The sequence below is a fragment of the Lissotriton vulgaris genome, chromosome 11 (assembly GCF_964263255.1).
Source record: "Lissotriton vulgaris chromosome 11, aLisVul1.2, whole genome shotgun sequence".
Lineage (NCBI taxonomy): Eukaryota > Metazoa > Chordata > Amphibia > Caudata > Salamandridae > Lissotriton > Lissotriton vulgaris.
In genome coordinates, this window is record NC_141699.1 from 927,569,535 (window position 1) to 927,582,353 (window position 12,819).

The window sequence follows — 12,819 nt, forward strand, 5'->3', positions numbered from 1 at the left end:
TTCTTAGTATCAGGAAACAGGCGGAAACCACCGCTATGATATGATCGCTAAATGTCAACATATTGTCTACTGTTACTCCCAGATTCTTGGCTTTCCATGTCGGCAAAGAGCAATTACCCATTTCTGCTGGCCACCAGTCAGGTGTCCAAATGTGAGGGTTGTTTCCAAAAACAATGATCTCAGTTTTGGTAGAATTCAATTTCAAACAGTTAGAAGCCATCCACCCTGCTAGCTCTTTCATACAATCATGAAAGCGCAATTCGGTTATTTTTTCCTCGCCGTCACTGAATGATAACACTATTTGAGTGTCATCCAAGTACGAGGTAAGCTGATAGCCATAAGATTTAAAATGGCCATCCAGTGATATCATATTCATCCAGTGATATTGAAAAGCATAAGGCTTAATGAAGACCTCTCGGGGACACAACAGGGGGTCGGAACGGATGAGACTTATTATTATCCAGGTCGACGGTCTGTGATCTATCTGAGAGGAAAGAGTACAGCAATTTCCATGCCACACCCTGTACTCCTACCTTCGACAAACGGTCCATCAAAACCATGTGATGGACCGTGTTGAAGGCAGCTGATAGATCTAACAAAATCAGAACATTCTTCCCTCCACCGTCCTACGCCTCCCTTACCTCTTCTGTGGTTTTAATAAGAGCCAGTTCTGTATTATGTTAGGCTCTAAAACAATATTGTGTTGGATCAAGTAGTTTGTTGATCTGAAGATGCAAACTAAGCTGGATGTTCATTGCTTTTTCAATGATTTTAGCTGGCAGTGGCAGCCGTGAGATTGGCCTGTAACTACTAGGGTCTGCGGGGTCCATTGTTGTTTTTTTTAGTAAGGGAAGAATAGACGCATTCTTCCACTCTTTGGGGAAACACCCAGAAGCAAAGATGTTATTGATCAGGGGGTGTAGGGTGGATCCTATTGTTTCCGGAATCATTTTTAGAATCGAGACTGGGCAAGGATCAATGGGGGAGCCTGAGCGTATGGAATTCAGAAGTTTAATGGTCTCTGATCTTTCTAGAGGGATGAAATGATCAAATACAGGCACCACATTTCCTGTTTGCACCACTTCCGAGGGGAGAATTCCTTCTCCCTTTGGGGCTGGCGAAAAAATTGAGTATATGCACTCAACCTTATGTTGGAAGAAAGTAGCCAGCTTATTACAGAGTTCAGGGCTACTGGCACTCACAGATGGATTAGGTGAGGCCAGTTTTTTAACCGTCTTAAATCATTCTTTAGCGTTGGATTTCACTCGTAGAATTTCACATGAGTAGTAGTGCTTTTTTGTTTCCAGCAACAATTCTTTCTAGCATTTCAGACTTTGCTTGTACGTTTCTTTATCAATATTTTTGTAGTTCTTCCTCCAAACCCGTTCGAGTTTTTTACAGACCAGTTTCTGAGATTTAAGTTTGTCTGAGTACCAAGGGGCAGAAGGTTTAACCTGCTTGGGGGGTCCATTTTTAACAGGGACCAATTTTTTATAGGCTTTGTCTAACCAGTCTGTATACATCGCCACGGCTTCATCTACCTCCAATGGGAGTGGGAGAAAGGAACTCTCTAATTCATCTTCCAACTGGGCTCCATCTAAATCCTTCCATATCCTTTTTTCCAGCAGCTTTTTGGGCCTGGATATAGGTTTAGGGTTTTTGATTTCTGCAACTTAAAAACTATAGGCCTATGGTCTGACCAAGCCAAGAGTTGAGCTTTATACCAGGTAAGGTCAGGATTATTAGAAAAAATCTCATCCAGGGTATGCCCTTTAAGATGCGTGGGACCTTACAGTAACTGCTTCAGTTCCCCAATCTCCATTATTCTACCAAGGTTAATGGTATCCGGGTCCGTAGTGTCTTAAAGAAAAAAATTAAAATCCTCTAATACCACAAATGATTCTGCGCACATTCCATCTTCCAGCAGGGTGCTTATTGTTTCCAGGAACCCGGCTCTGGGGCCAGGAGGGCGATAGAGAATTAGCCCTTCAAAATGTTTATATTGCTCCATAACAAAGTTGCCTCACAGAAAGTGTTGGAAGCCGGATGGAATCTGGGATTCATAGTTTCATGGTATATGACTGACATGTACATGCACCCAACCATTACTCTCAAAAAGAATTGTGCCATATGACAAGACCAGCCCTCTAATCGAACAAGAACACACACAGATCCCATTGCCACCCACAGTGTGCAGACAGCTAAGCAAATGTAACTGTCAAAGCAACCAAAGTGTGACACACCAATTCACATGTAGAAGACAGTCTGTGCACAATCATGCACAGCACTGAATGATATCTGAAAGTGCCACGGGGCAAGAGCAGCAAGGACCACATGATGACAAAGAAAGCATGGTTGCTGGTACTAAATCAGATATGCACATGACATGACAAAGGTATGCATGAGATGACAATGGACAGTTCATGCTCATATGTAACGTCTGCCAGGGCAGAGTAATCAACAAAGAGGTTTCACCGAAATTATTTGTTGCACCTGTCGTCAGATGACAACGTGTCCCTGTAATCACAAAATATGCATGTGGGGCATAGTATGTATTGATACCTCACACCATGGACAAGCAATGAATGTACCTCAACATCACGTCAGTAGGCACAGTCAGTAGTGCACATACAAACAATATGATGATTACTCAACTATGTGGTGCACAAACAGTGAAAAATACACAGCTAACACAAAGCTTGTGTGGTGCACTACAATGACCATATCCCATCTGACCCACAGGTGACCAAGAACTGACTACAGAGGACAACACAAGTAACCTGCAGAGCCAGTCTCCTACCCGGAACATCGACTCTCAGATGTTGACTCCCTGGATTCTTTGGACGAGGAGCTCGAACCTGGCCCATCTGGTGTGCCAGGGCGTAACAGGTCCTAGGACCCCATCCTCCCCCCACCACATCTGCTGCAATACCAACCTCTCTGCCGACCCCTGCTGTTACGGTCTGTGCATTCTCCACCACAACCATCACCACCTATGCTGCCTGCACCACTCTCCCTGTCACAGAGGATGATCACCCCACACCTACAACTGAGGAGGGTAGGGAGAGGTTGTGAGGGCACACAGCGGTGAGGCAACAGGTCTGTGGTAGCAGGGCAGGTGGGAGGGGCAGGGTCAGTCAGAAACAACCAGAGCCTGGGACAGAAGCCCTGGACAACATCTTGGGGCCTATGAACGAGCCCAGGGACAAGCGGGCCAGTCAGAAGAAGATTCCTGCAAGCTCCTCCTGCTGATGAGGTCTATGGACACCCACATGGGCAAAATTGTGGACCTCTTGGGCCAGCTAGTGGCGGTACTGAGGGACAGGCCTGCGCCACAAACAGCACCTCCCTCTCCTACTGGTGGTCCGCAGGATGACAGTTCAACATCCTCCCCTGCAGACACAGAGAGGGGTGAGTCTTCAGACCCCACTGGCCCTAGAGCAGAGCCCCCCCTGCCAAGCAATGAAGGGCCGTCCCAAGGAATCCCAGGGAGTAACCCGAGGCAAAGCACCTGCCAAACGTCAGTCACTAAGCCAGCCATGATGACAACACTATTCACTGCTGCATTGACTGTTTTGGACTGTCCTTACCCTCACAGCTTTGTGAATGGGATCTGTCTGTTGGACTGGGTCACCACATCAATGTGGTGACCACTCAATTCTCTCATTTACCATAGCTGTGAACTCACTGCTTCACGAATCACCTCAATGTTAATGTTCACCCCCTCACATGTCACCATTGTAAATAAATAATCCTTACACACATGCTGTTGTTTCTGGCACCGTGTTTATTCCAGGATATGCAGTCTCCACCATGATTGCAATGTACCAGGAGTGCTGGATATATGTAGGCAAGGAGAGGCTAAAGGGACCTAGGAAAACACAACAGAACAATACTCACTAGTCTGGGTGTGGCATCACCGACATCACACAGCACTCACCATCAATCCAATCCATTATGCACACATCACAATGAGCAACAGTGCCAACATACACAACCTGTAGATGTACAAAACGACCCTGTCCAAGAAACATTGTCAGCCACCACTGAGTCAACAACCGTCTGCAGTCAAAAAGCTCACATACCCCCTGACAACAACAGCAACCTTATCGTACAATGTAGACGCAGGTCAACACCTTCCTCCTCTCCACTACCCTCGTCACTGGACACGGGTTGGTTTGCAAGCGGGGGCCTTGGCTGCTCATCAGCATCCAGGAGCACGGGAATCTCCATGCGAATGGCCAAGTTGTGGAGCATGCAGCATGCCACCACAATCTGACACACCTTCCTGGACGAGTACATCAGTGCAGCTCCGGTCTTGTCTAGGCAGCAAAATCGTGATGCTCCACCACACAACGTGTCCTCCCATGGCATAATTGTAGCGTACTTCAGCTGGTGTCCTGGAATTCTGCAGTGGGCCAGCAACCAAGAACGGTTGGAATATGCAGAGCCACCTAGGTGTGAAAAACCTAGAGAAACCTTGTAATGTTACTGTGCCAGAGGACAGCATGTCACAAACAGTACGTTTTTTTGCTGTGCATACTCACCCACAATCCATGCACGCTAGGAAGCAGATTAGCCATCAGCTGTGGTACAATGCTGTTATGCATGAGCTGAGCCTGGAAATTTTGGACGTACGTGCATGATGATCATATCCGCCTGGCACACCACTTGTATATTTATGGAGTGGAATGTTTACGATTTCTGTAGATGTGCTCACGTGCCTGTAGTGGAACAAGACCAACATGTGTGCAATCATTGGCACCAACAATATGGGCGATGTGTCCAAGGGCATGAAAATCTCCCTTCACAGACACCAATTCACACCCTCCTGGGGAAATGGCTATATCTGTTCTTGTAGATCATCATAGCGGACAGGACATCACACATCACCATGCTGAACATAGGTTACGACATCCCACCTGCCCTTGACACTGTGTGCTGGAATGATCCAGTGGCAAAAAAATGCCGGGCAGCCATCAACTCAGACGTGGGGTTGAAAGCAGTTGGATATCTCCTTCGAGGCTGTAGGAGGGCCTCCAACATAGCGCATAGGTTTTGTACGGTGGCTCTATCCAGATGGAATTTACAGATGACCTCCTCATTCTGCATGTCTGTCAGCACTGTGAAGGGATGATGCAGATTTGGTCTTCTCCTAGTTGAAATCAAAGTGGACGCATGCCAATGCAATACACCATGAGATGTGTACAACATCTTATGTTTTGACTGACACAACACCAACAATGACTGTTATCACATTTGAGTTACAGACCCGTTTAACCCCTTCCCTGCGGGGCTAATTCCCCCACTGTGCTGGGGGGAGGGGGGGCGCACGCAGCGCCCCGGTGCTCGTGGCCATGTGCTCATGATGAGCTGAGCTCGTCATGACCACGCCCGTTCCAATGGAACGCCATGCACAGCAGGGGAATTATCCCCGTGAGGGCGCGGCGCAATGGTCATGACGAGCTGAGCTCGTCGTGAGCACACGGCCACCGTGGCTCATGATGAGCTGAGCTCGTCATGAGATGGGAGGGGTTAAATGTTGGGACACCTTCAGCTACACAACTTGTACACCTGTCCTCTTTCACACAGAAAGTACCTCCAAAACAACATTTCACTATCAGAATACACAAAGGGATACGGCCACATCTAGCATGAGCAGGCCTGGGAGTATCTCATTTGGAATATGTGTGAAACTGCTACACCACGGTCTCATACCTAGCTGCTGGACATGACACTCATTCATGCATGAGTTGAACATGGCACACATCAACAACACAATGACAACAGGCTGTGCATAAACAACAAGTGTGTGCATTAGCCAAAAAGATAGACCGTCAAATCTGCATATTGTTCATTGAGACATACATCACTCAGATTCTCCAAGCACTTTCACAAGTTGACATGTGTACCCATTGGAGAGTCCATCACAACACTTTTCGGTGTACATGCCCATCAATATCACAAGTGACATGTGAAGGGTTACATGCCAATGTCCCAAATCACATACACAAACATGGCATGTGTAGTCAGCCGTGGGGTAAATGTTACATAGGAATTGCGTGCACAATTATGTGACATTAATCATGTGGCCACTGTGCACTGTTGATAACTGCCCATTGGCCATTGACACAGCATGATGTGCCCATAGGTGCTGTCACAGTGGTCCGCCACCCAAATCGTGGTCACTCATGTGAATGTATGGCACCAAAATCGTGGAAGCTACTGCCTGGCACCAGCAGTGTGTCACCACCAATCCCCAAAACGCAATTGCCGTAGTGGTAGACACATACACATGCCCAGATGGTGGTTGGCATGCTCCACCACCCAAATCACGGTCAGTCATGTGTATGTATGGCACCAAAATCACAGTAGCTACTGGCTGGCACCGGCGGTGTGTTAACACCAATCCCCAAAATGCAATTGCGGTTGTGATAGCCACATACACATGCCCAAATGGAGGTTGGCATGCTCCTCCACCCAAATCAAGACACCCAAATCACGGTAGCTACCGCCTGCCACCAGCGGTGTGTCACTGCAATGGAGCATGCCCTTACAGCCAATGGGAAACCGCAATCGTGGTAGACTAATCTAATTTTGAAAATTGCGGCAGGCGGGCTCTGCCACCGCGGGGCCGGTCATTGGATGCAATTGAATGATGCCCCACGGCGGTAGCGCCCGCCTGGCCCCTGCAATGTGTTACTGCCATGGACCATGCCCGTACAGCCAATGGGAGGCACAATCGCAGTAGCCTAATGCAATTTTAAAAATCGCGGAAGGTGTGCTCCGCCACCGTGGGGCCGGTCATTGATTGCAATTGAAAGATGGACCGCCACAGTAGCGCCCGCCTGGCCCCTGCTTTGTGTCACCGCCATGGAAAATGCCCTTACAGCCAATGGGAGGCACAATCGCTGTAGCCTAATGCAATTTTGAAAATCATAGTAGGCGTGCCCCACCAACGGGGAGCCAGTCATTGAATGCATTTAAAAAAGGCTGACATGGACCACCTATTGCAGCAGCTTAGAACCACTGAAACAACCCCAGGGGACTATATATGTGTGGGAAAGAGCCCCATATTTTCACAGCTCACAATGCCTGCTGCCTGAGACCCCTCACCTGCTGCTGCCTCCAGGGACTGCTGCCTGAAACCCCTCACCTTCTGTGGCCTCCAGGGACTGCTACCTGAGACCCCTCACCTGCTGGTGCCTCCAGGGACTGCTGACTGGGACCCCTTCATGGACTGCTGCCTGAGACCCCTCACCTGCTGCTGCCTCTTGGGACTGTTTCCTGAGACTCCTCACCTGCTGCTGCCTCCCGGGACTGCTTCCTAAGACCCCTTACCTGCTGCTGCTTCCAGGGACTGCTGCCTGGGAACCCTCCCGAGACAGCTGCCATTAGACCTGTCACCTGCTGCTGCCTCCAGGGAGTGCTGTCTGAGACCCCTCACCTCCCACTGCCGCTGCTGCTGTCACCTGGCTCAGTGATGTTGAGGACAGAGAAGATCCGTGCCAGTCCCTTCACCAGCGAGGAGGTGGAGGTCCTAGTGGATGAGGTGCTCACACAGTATCCAAGACTATATGGTGCCCCAAATGTCGTGGTAAATCTTCAACAGTGTGAGTGACAGTGCAGAGGAGGCACACCTGTAGTTGATCTGATGCAGTTTGTGCCTGAGAGTGTGGGGTTGTGTCATGCACTGCCTAACCTGTTGTCTCCAGTGGTAAGGGGGGTGTACCCAATTTCACACATTTCCATGCCTGTACATCAAGATTGGAGGGACATGTATTGTCTTGTCAGCCATACAGTGACACAGCAAGTTGGTAATGCAGGAGTCAGGACAGTGATTGCTTGTGTGAATGGATGTGTGGGTCCCTGTTATCCATCTCAGTATGAGCCCACCTAGCCTGCACTGTCAACTCCCAAAATAACAAGGACATAACACTGAACGTACAGAGTTATACATGTGTCTTTTGTCATTACTCTCTATCATTGAGCCATCTCAGCCTCTAGATTGCACATGACAGGCCCTGTGAGAAGGGTGTGGGTTTGTGAGATCATGTCCCTCAATGTGACATTCATGACACAGTGAGCCATTCACAGGGCAAGGACATTGAGGGCTGCGCAGTGTTCAACACAGTGAGTCTAGCCCCAAACACATGTTGATATGTAATGAATGTCTTGCTCTACCTACAAATGGGCAGTAGATGTGGGCAGACTACACATGACTTACAGTGCTGGCATCCTGCATGTGTATGAGATGGGCAGGTACTGTGTTCCCCTCACACCTGCATGCATTTATGTGTGCTTCTCCCTTCATGATGTGCCATGTTAGATGCATTCTTGTCTCTGAAAAACATATCTGTGGATTTGGGATGAGTCAGTATCATGCTATTGTACTGAGAAATTTTGGTACATAACATTGTGTCACTGATGTTTTCCATCTTTTGTCTCCCATGCCTGCAGCTCAAAGTCCACCAGCGCATGGCCATATGGAGGGCCATTGCATGCAAGGTGTGGGCTCTGGGTGTCCAACCGACGTCGCACCCACTGTCACAAGAGGTGGGATGACATCTGCCGGCTGAGCAAGAATGTGGCGGATATGTTGCTGGCTCTGCTCCCTTGGACTTGCAGGTTGGCATGGCGGAGCATGTCGCCACTAATTGCCTGCATCTTGGCCGTGACACAGCTTGAGCTGGATGCACGTTTTGAAGGAGCATCAGCAGCAAGCTAGGGGTGAGTATTCTTGGAAGGGTGAATTTGACTGTGTGTGTTTGCATGTGTTCACAGCAAGTGCTGGGCAATGTGATGTTGGTAGTGTGATCTAGGTTCTTGTATATGGCCTCTGTGTTGGGTGCAGCTGTCATGCATTTGCACTACCTGCACTTCCTAATGTTCTTTGAGTAATGTGCATTGACATTGCATTGATAGTCATGGGCTTCAGGTCTAGCACGCATTCAGGGAGACCTTCTTGAGTATAAGACCTATATGGTTAATCAGAAGATCAAGGGTCTAAAGAAAAAGTTAGATCGTTACACACATGCTTGGGCATTCCCTTACACAGAGGAAGAGTATTATCATGCCCCTTTCAAACAGCCATGTGCCCAGAATTTACTGAGAAGGGGGCAGAATTTTCAGAGGGGTGGTCAGAGAGAAAACAGGCGGACACCTTCCAATTGGCGGTTTGATAACACTAGCAGTGAAGAGAAGTAGGCTAATGACCGCCCTTCAGTATCTAATCAGAGCAGGGTCAATTGTGCACATGAAAATAGATCGGATGAAGATTTGGGGGTTCTCCTGAGGCCTTTTTTAGGGCAAACCCAGAGAGGGGCTCGAGGGGGAGGGGGCCAGGCCCAGAGGGGACGAGGCAGGGGCAGGGCCCAAACGACATGGCAGACACACTCTCCCCGCATTACACGGAGCAGAGGCAGAACCTTTTAAAACTAAGAGATGGGATTTCATCACAACCCACCATCATCAGTGATATTGTGGTTAATCTTTCTTCCTATGAATTAATATCCACTGAACGGGGGCTTCTTAACAAGGGACTTGGTTTTGTTCCTTCCCCCAAACATGATTCTTTTTTGGGTAGAATTGAGCTGGCAGAAATGATGAGGAAGATTAAGCTCCATAAATTCTTTGCAGATAAGGAGAAGATGTCCCCGTCTATCTTTAACACGAATCTCCTTCACCCCTGGAGCTTCTGTCCCCCATCATCTTCTCTTGGTCCTGAAGTGGCAGTATTTGAACAGCGGGCCCTGCATGAGATTGAGACTCTGGAACATACTAATGAACAACACTCCACGCATAATATGAGTTAGGCTGACTGGCTGGCTGTGAGATCTTTACAAGAGAACACTGCCATTACTATAAAACCAGCCGACAAAGGCGGAGCTGTTGTTGTGCTCAACACTTGTGATTATGAGAAGGAGGTCATGAGATTGTTGGAGGTCCGCACTAATTACCATTCCCTTGTGCGTGACCCCACACTCGAACTCCTGGATATCATCAAAAGAATGATGGCTGACTCTGTGGCTAAAAAATGGATAACATCAAAAGAGGAGGATTTTATCATCAATACAAAGCCACAGGTACCAGCATTTTACATCTTGCCCAAAATTCATAAGCCACAGCGTCCTCCCCCTGGACGCCCGATAGTTTCGGGCATCCAATTGGTTCTGGAACCGCTCTCGCAGTTCGCAAATTTCTTTTTAAGGGAGGCAGTGATTTCTCAAAGCTCTTATGTGCAGGATACCACCGACATATTGAATGTTTTGAAGGACATTGAGTTTGATTCTGAAAACCAATTACTGGTCACTATTGACATTGAGTCATTATACACCAGTATCCCCCAGGATGCAACGCTGGTGGCAGCAGCGCGCGCCCTCGGGGATTTTGAATGGTTTTATGACACACTCCAGACTTTTGTGATGCAATGCATTGAGTTGGCGCTCACATTTTTTTTTTAGTATAAACCCCAACTTTATTTAAAAAACGTCTGGAACCTTAATGGGGGCAACGTTCGCCCCAAGTCTGGCCTTCATTTATGTGGCCCAGTTTGAGGAGAATATGATCTATCATCCCACCAACCCGTATCTGAGAAACATCTCTTTATGGAGGAGGTATATAGACAATGTCTTCTGTATCTGGACAGGTACATAGGACCGTCTGAATTCATTTTTGCAGTGGCTGATCCGGGCGGACTGTAGCTTGCGGTTCACATGGACCATCAGCAATATATCAGCGGTATATCTTGTGTTGACATCTCTGTTGTGGACCACAAACTGGCCACCAATGTCCATCATAAGAACACTGACAGGAACTCGTTCCTCCATTACCGCTCATTTCATCCCAGGGCACTAAGGGATAACCTCCCGGTAGGTCAGTTTTTGCGGTATAGGCGCAATTGTTCCACTACAGATACCTTTTTTGAACAGTTTAAGGGGTTTGTAACGAAACTCAGAGAAAGAGATTACCCCATGAAAGTAATCAAACAAGCCCGTAAACGAGCACTCAATACCCCACGTGAAGCATTATTGGAGAGAAATGTAAAGGAATGACAGGCTTGTCTTCCCATAGTGACTACTTTCGGCCCTTTATCCACCAAAATGAGACAGGTCATTAGGAAACACTGGTCCATTTTGGACACAGCATTGAGTAAAATGCCAGTCCCCCGGTTTGCTTTTAAGAGGGCACCTAACTTAAGAGACAAACTGGTTCATACTCGTACCTCAGCCATGACACAACCATGCACGCTTCCTACTGGACATTATCCATGTGGAAGCTGTTCAGTTTGTGGTTTGACAAGTGCTACCAAAAGTGTTGTACTGCATGATTTGAGAAAGTGGTTTCTAAACCGTTTTAGCAACTGCAACACGTCACATGTGATCTACAGGTTGACGTGCAGTTGTGGTCTGTACTACATTGGACTGACTTCTAGGAAAGTGAAAATTTGCATACAAGAGCACCTTAGCATAATTAAGGCCAAAAAACTCACCACTCGCCTTGTGCAACACTTTGTTGAGAAGGAACATGACTATAGAAACCGGAAATGGACAGTCCTAGAGAAAGTAGTGGGCGAGACACATAATGTAGAGGCAATCCTAGCACGCAAGGAGGCCAAATGGATTTTTTCTGAAAAAGCGGATCGGGGGGACTCAATGAATGCATTAAGTGGAACAAAGTAAGCAGATGCCAGTAGCAGTAGGGATTGTGGGACTTTCGATTCCCCTTTTACCTCCCTGGTAAAACTGCACGATGTGCTTGAATCCTCCGTGACCTTATCATTCTGAATGGATGGTTATACACTACTATTTTAACAATTGAGGTGTGGACTATGCTTTATGGAGGGCAAGAATTGCTTGATGTGGTTTCACACCTATGAGAGGTGTGGTTTCACACTTCTGAGGGGATTGGTTGGCCATTTGTCCTGTTCCTTCCTATTTTAATGGTGTTTTCTCCCTGTGTTTCATCTGGGGCACTCCCCTTTTTCAGAGCTATATCTGTGTCCTCTCTATGGAAGCATTAACTATGTTGGACTAGGGATATACCCCCTTGGTATGGTCTATATTTGACTATGGGCTATTTTAAGTTAGAGCTTCGCACCCCTGATCCACAAGTGAATGTAAATAGATGCACCTTTTAAGTCTGGCAATAATGGTGGCACATGGAGGGCTGTGTTGGGGTAACTCGCATTATGTGTAGTCCCGTTGTAGTATTGGGAATGGCTGTTCCTGGTACATAACACGTCACCTTTTTTAATAGTATCGACAATTCAAGAACGAATGTGACATATAAAATATGTGCATGCCCTTGCCAATTTAAAATCTCTATCGTTTTTATAATGGCCCCGAATAGCAGTCATAGATATTGATATCATGCACCTTTGGGCAAGTGAACAAGCTTTATTGAGACTCGAATGATCACCCGATCCAAAATGGCCACCACACGCAAAGCTACGCTATGCGTTGTGTGTCATCCTGAGGAAGTGGAGTGAGCCTCTGTTTAATACCGCGGTTGTTACCGGCCGGGAGAGCGAGCAGTATTCGCGCCGGAGGAACTCGGCATGGGTGAGGAGAAGGCCAGAGGGGTTTGCGAGTATGTGTGGTCGGCTCAGGTCAGTTAGAAGGGAATGTAGCTTGTTCAATGAGTCGCTCTACATTTTTTAAGTAAAGGCGGGACACCTCGAAAGGAATACGGTTGTCTGAATGTGGTATCGCGGTATGACGGTGGAGTTAAAACTGTGAGGGACTGTATTGTTATTGGGGACTGGAACCATGTTATGAGAATCCCATGTACATAGATAAGTGCATCTCTCTAATGTTG